General features: G+C 44.0%; 1 long non-coding RNA gene across 1 annotated transcript in view; it reads left to right on the top strand.

Annotated features, from left to right (window-relative positions):
* Positions 1–970, top strand: part of LOC118478393 — an 18,187-nt gene extending 17,217 nt beyond the window's left edge. Inside the window, exon 4 of the long non-coding RNA XR_004859015.1 lies at positions 600–970. This is a non-coding gene — a long non-coding RNA (uncharacterized LOC118478393). The remainder of the gene's footprint in view (positions 1–599) is intronic.
* The last annotated feature ends 4,358 nt before the right edge of the window (positions 971–5,328 follow it).

The following is a 5,328-nucleotide window of genomic DNA, read 5'->3' as shown; positions in this document are numbered from 1 at the left end:
ACACACACACACACACACACACACACACACACACACACACACACACACACAAACACATAGACACGCAAGTTTACTCACATAAACATACAGTCATATATAACATATGTTGTTGTTGTTGTTGTTATCGATCCAGCAACATTGGGGCTCTCGCCCTTCTGTTCAATGCCATGTCGTTATAAGTGCAGGTTTGGTGAAGTTGCTGTAATGTTCCGAAGAGTGTTCTCGGAGGGAGAAGTGTAGCTCTGATGTTATTTAGGGCAGTACAGTGGAAAGGGTGATGTTCAACTGTCTCATATGCATAGTCACACCAAGGACATGTTGGGGGAAGTTCTTGTTTTATTCTGTTCAAGTGAAAGTTGAGCTGTATATGTTATGTTCGTAGGTCTGTTTCTTTCTCTGCAGGTGGTCTTTTCGTTTTGTTGTAGTCATATGTTTGAAAGCTGCTCTGCCTGTCTTTCCCAAGGTCCATTTGGTCATACAATCTTGTTTGCTGTTGTTTTTAACGACGATTTATTTTGCAGTGTTGTATGAAGTTGGAATGTTGGGTTGTTCCTGTCTAGATCCCCTTTTAGCGAGTGTGTCTGCTCTTTCTTTTCCAGGTATGTTTGAGTGTCCGGGAATCCCCTGCATCACCAAGGTTGACGCCACAGGATGTTATCAGGAGCCAAACAGTGTATATGTCAACTCTTCGTTTAGATGATGGTCATTTTCTATTGCTTGCAAGACTGATAGTGAGTTGTGAAGATTACTATACTCTGTGTTTTGGTTTTGTTTGGATGAGGGTCAAACTGTGCGGAGATGGTATAGTGCTGTTTCAATTGCTATCCTTTTTGCATCGTAGTTGTTGCATTTCTCTCCACAGGCTGCTCAGATCTCATTGCAACTTCCATCTGGTTACTGTATTAGTATTCCATATCCGCGTTTGGTTGTGCCTTTGAATGCTGAGCCGTCTGTTTAGACGTGTATCCAGTCACCTGAATAGCTGTCGATTGTTTGATGTGATGCAAGCATCAACTTCACTGGGTCTGAAGATTTTGTGCTATTGTCTCTGAGAGAAGTTGTAATGATTGGTTTTTCCATAGAGATGTGGGGAGGGATGTTTTGGTTGACTCTTCTGGTTTCTCTTCTGTTTTGTGGTAGATGGTAGCTCTCCATTAGTTCTGTGATGCGATGCATGTTTGGCTTTTGTTGAAGTCGTTTCTTTGGTTTCCATGTTTCTACTAATTTCCTGTTCGGGTGGTTGGGGCACATTCTTTTGATTCTTTCATGGAGCTCCACAACTGCTTTTTCTCTTCGAATTCCCAGGGGTTCAACATTTGAAAGAATTTCACATGCGGCAGTAGGTGTAAATCTCATGCCACCGTTTATGAAACGAAGGGCATTATTTTGGATCTTGTCAAGGGTAACACTACAAATATTGAGTAGGTTGTTGCTGTATTCCAGGGAAGATCGGACATAACCAAGGTATTAGAGCTCTCAGAGTTTGTTTGTCTGATCCTCATGAACTGCTTGCGAGTTTCTTTAAAAGTTGGAGTCTTCTTTTCACCTTGTTCTTTATGCTCTCAACTTGGCTTTTCATTGTTAGACTTTGGTAAAGCTTGACTCCTAGGAACGTTGGTTGTTCTTCTTTGGGGAGTTTTTCATTTCCTATCTTCAGTTGGAGTTTTTCTTGGCCTGTTTTATGGCTCTTTGAAAAGATGGCGTATACTGTTTTCGTGCAGTTTATTTTGAGCTTCCATTTCTGACAGTAATTGTGGAGCTTCTTGAGGTCTTCATTTAATTGTCGTGTTCCTACTGCCGTGCAGTGATGTGTCTGTCAGAGAGCAAGATCATCAGCGTAGAGAGTCTTTTCTGATTTCAGCACGTTCGTCACATCATGAAAAAAGATTAGGAACAAAGTGCAACTCAGACAGGAACCTTGGGGTAGACCTTCTTCGAGTACTTATCTTGATGAGTGGGCATTGTTCACCTTTGTTTCGATGTTTCCATCCGCTAAGGAAAAACTTGGTCCATTTATAAAGTTTCCCGTGTATCCCGAGGTCCATCTTTTTCTTAAGTACGCCTTTTCTCCACACTCTGTCGTACACCTGTTGGAGATCTACAAAGATGGCAACAGTGTGTTTAGTCTCCTGAAAACCATCCTGGATGTCTTGACTTAGCCTGAAAAGTTGGTCTTCCATGTTGCTGCCTTTTTAGAAACCTGCTTGGTGTTGGTCCAAGCTGTTGGGGTTTTTCAGGTACCGGTAAAGGCGTTTGTTCACAATTTTTTCGGCAAGCTTACCAATACATGATGTTAGTGATAAAAGTCGGCAGCTCTTCGTTTCTCCATGTGGTTTCCCCTTCTTCAGGAGCGGTATGATCTGGGCGATCCTCCTTTCCGCTCGTTCTCCACATGGCGTAGAACATATTTTCCTTTAGCACCAAGTTTGCACTGCATTTCGTAGCGTATTTTGTCTGGTGAAAATGGGCTTTCTTTTGCTTTATTTTTTTTAGGGCCGGTCAAAGTTTCATTGTGCAGAAGTCCTCCTAGAAAAGGATGTAGTTCACGATAGGGGCTTTTTATTCGTGCTTAGCCTTGTTTATGAGGAGTCGGCCTCAGTTAGTCTACTTGCCCTGTTAACAGAGGTAGGAAATATCGGTTAAAATGTTTAGCTTTTTTTTAGCTTCTGGTCTTCTGTGATGGTGTTGCCTGAAAGGAAAATAGGTTTGTGGTTGATTTTTTGTCTTTCTACCGATAGGTTGCTGACAAGGGACCAAGCCTTTCTTCCATTACAAATTTTAAAGATTGAAACGGTCTGGGATAGGAGTTAGGTTGATTGGGATGTTTGTCGTCCACGGCCGACCGCTGAAAATCTGGAATTAAATCTGGATCAAACAGAGATAGACCTATATATGAAAAGTTGAAGTCATTTGAATTTTCAATTTTGGGGAATTGTCGTTAAAAATACTAGTATTGGTTTTTTAAAATAAGAAATCTTCGATGATAATCAGTTGGACATCAAAATTTCCTGACATGATGAAAGCTGGTAGAGCTGTTTTCTAAGGTTTATTAGTTCTTTTAAAGATAGTCGGTAAATTTGGAGGGATGTATACAGAACAGAAAGTTAAAGGACGGCGTAGCGTGACTGTGACCGCGACTGCCTGAAGTGTTGTAATTATGTGTATTTGTCTGTGTGTGTTTGTTATTTATTAAAATGGAGTTGCTTCCAGGGGCGATTTGGTTGCCGGTGTATATTTGGTTGTAAGTTTGACCATTTTTAATGTGAATGTGGGCGTTGGTAATTTTGTCTCTTGCAGACAGATAACATTTGGGGTGTGCGAGGCCAGAAAAAGGGAGAGTTCTTCCTGTTTTGCACGCAAACTGTGAATGTTCCACTGAAGAACTGGCATTATATTTGTTTTTATGGAACGGGTTCAACACCCTTTATTGGTCGTTGGTGAGTGTTGTCTTTGTTTGGTTATGCCGCGGTCCCTTTTTTTTTGGGGGGGGGGGGGGGGGGTATGGAAGGGGAAAAGGATTGGAGTACCGCATACGTGTAGGTGAGGGGGAGTTGGTGCAAGAAGTGGATGGAGGGACTCGGGTGGATGGAGACTGATGGGATGGTGGGCGAGATGAAGAAGATGGCGGTGGACGCGATGAGGATGTAGGATGGGTGTGAAGATGTTGATTGCAGTGAGGATGTTGGTGGTGAAGATGTTGGAATGAAGATGTTGGGGGTGAAGACAATGGGGGTGAAGATGATGGGGGTGAAGATGATGATGGGGATAAAGATGAAGATGTGGGTGAGGATGAAGAGGATGGTTGAAAGGGTCGAAAGGAAGAAGGGATGTTGGGGATGGTGAATGGGGAGTGGGAGAGGCAGGAAGGGAGGAAAAGGACTGGAGTATCGGTTTTTAACACAGATAGTAGGAATACTTTTTGTTTGTTTTGGTCTGTTTGTTTGAAGGACCTTTCGGGTTGGGTTTGCAGTCCCAGGGACCGTTTTTATGACTTCAGAGTTTTAGTTTGCCTCGGGGTCGATCCTGTCGGGAATAACGTTCCTCATGCTTAAGCTAACGCTCTGCAGTACTGAACTCTGTGTTATGCTGTTCTTCTGACATCTCTTGGCACGCTAAAACGAAGATGCAAAGAGACCCACCCTGACGACAATTTGGACACCAGAGATCTGCAAAGCAGGTCTCCCCAGAGTGTTCTTCCTTGCCGCAGCGAGGACACGCTGCACCACGACGACAGCGTAGCTGCGTGTGTGTCCGAAGCGCTGACAGTTAAAACACCGCGTCGGTTTCGGAACACATTATGGTTTTATTTCCAGCTTTAACTCTAAGTTGGCAATATCTATTTTTGTAGGTGGTGTGGGTGCACTGAAAGTCAGGATCCACGTGTTGGTATAGATTTCCTTGCCATCGTGCCGCACCCTGACACGACGAGCATGGACATTCTTCTGTGCAGTCACAGAGTTCTCGGCTTTTAATGACATCCTTGGATGTGTTCAGGCTCATGTGTGGTTAAACGCAAACAGGGATGCCGCCAAACGAGGCGCAGGCCAACAGTTAGTTTACTTGACTCTGTTCTGGAGCTGACTTGCACCAAGAGGTCCGTGGATCCTAGTTTCTTATTGTATTTGGGTTTTATTATCCCAAACATTTTTAGTGATCTATGGTGACCGCCTCAATGACGTCTGCTTTAGCTTGTCCCAGATGCTGAGTCAGCATCGTCGCCCAAAAAGCCCTTCTTTCGTTTGCCCAGGCCAGGAGTTGCACCTGCTTCTCCTGTGTGGGACTTTCAGGGGTTTGGGGTAGGAGAAATATTTGTTTTTTTATCCATAAGTATCGCCAGGGCTCCCCTCCTGCCATCAAGTCCCACAAGGAAACACCGCTCGGAAGTCCATGGCTGGTGCCAGGGCGTGTTGGTCCTCACCAATTAGGAAGCCACACCTCAGCCACCGGGATCCCCTCGTACAGGTTGCACCCCATGGGTGCCTCATGTTGTGGGGATTCGGAATCGATTTTTGCGAGACTGGACCTTCGGTTGACAGATCGGAAAGAAAGATAGATGAACAGAAAACATAGCAAAAACTGTCGAAGGCCTTTTCTTGGTCCACAATGACGGTGTTAAATTATCGATCATACATGTATTCTACTGAGCGGTCCAAATGTGCAAATATTGGGCCTGTACAACTTTTCCGTTTTCTGAATAAAAAAAATGCTCTGCTAAGTTCTATTTCAAAAGCACTGGTTTTTTCCCTTCCACATATGGCCTAAATAAGGTAAGGGAGGGGGGTTTAGCTTATTTGGGCCTCAGTGTGGCCTAAATAAGGTAAGGGAGGG

The sequence above is a fragment of the Aplysia californica genome, unplaced genomic scaffold (genome assembly GCF_000002075.1).
Source record: "Aplysia californica isolate F4 #8 unplaced genomic scaffold, AplCal3.0 scaffold00535, whole genome shotgun sequence".
Taxonomy (NCBI): Eukaryota; Metazoa; Mollusca; class Gastropoda; order Aplysiida; family Aplysiidae; genus Aplysia; species Aplysia californica.
The sequence above is the reverse complement of the archived record's forward strand: the minus strand, read 5'-3'. Positions and strand labels throughout refer to the sequence as shown.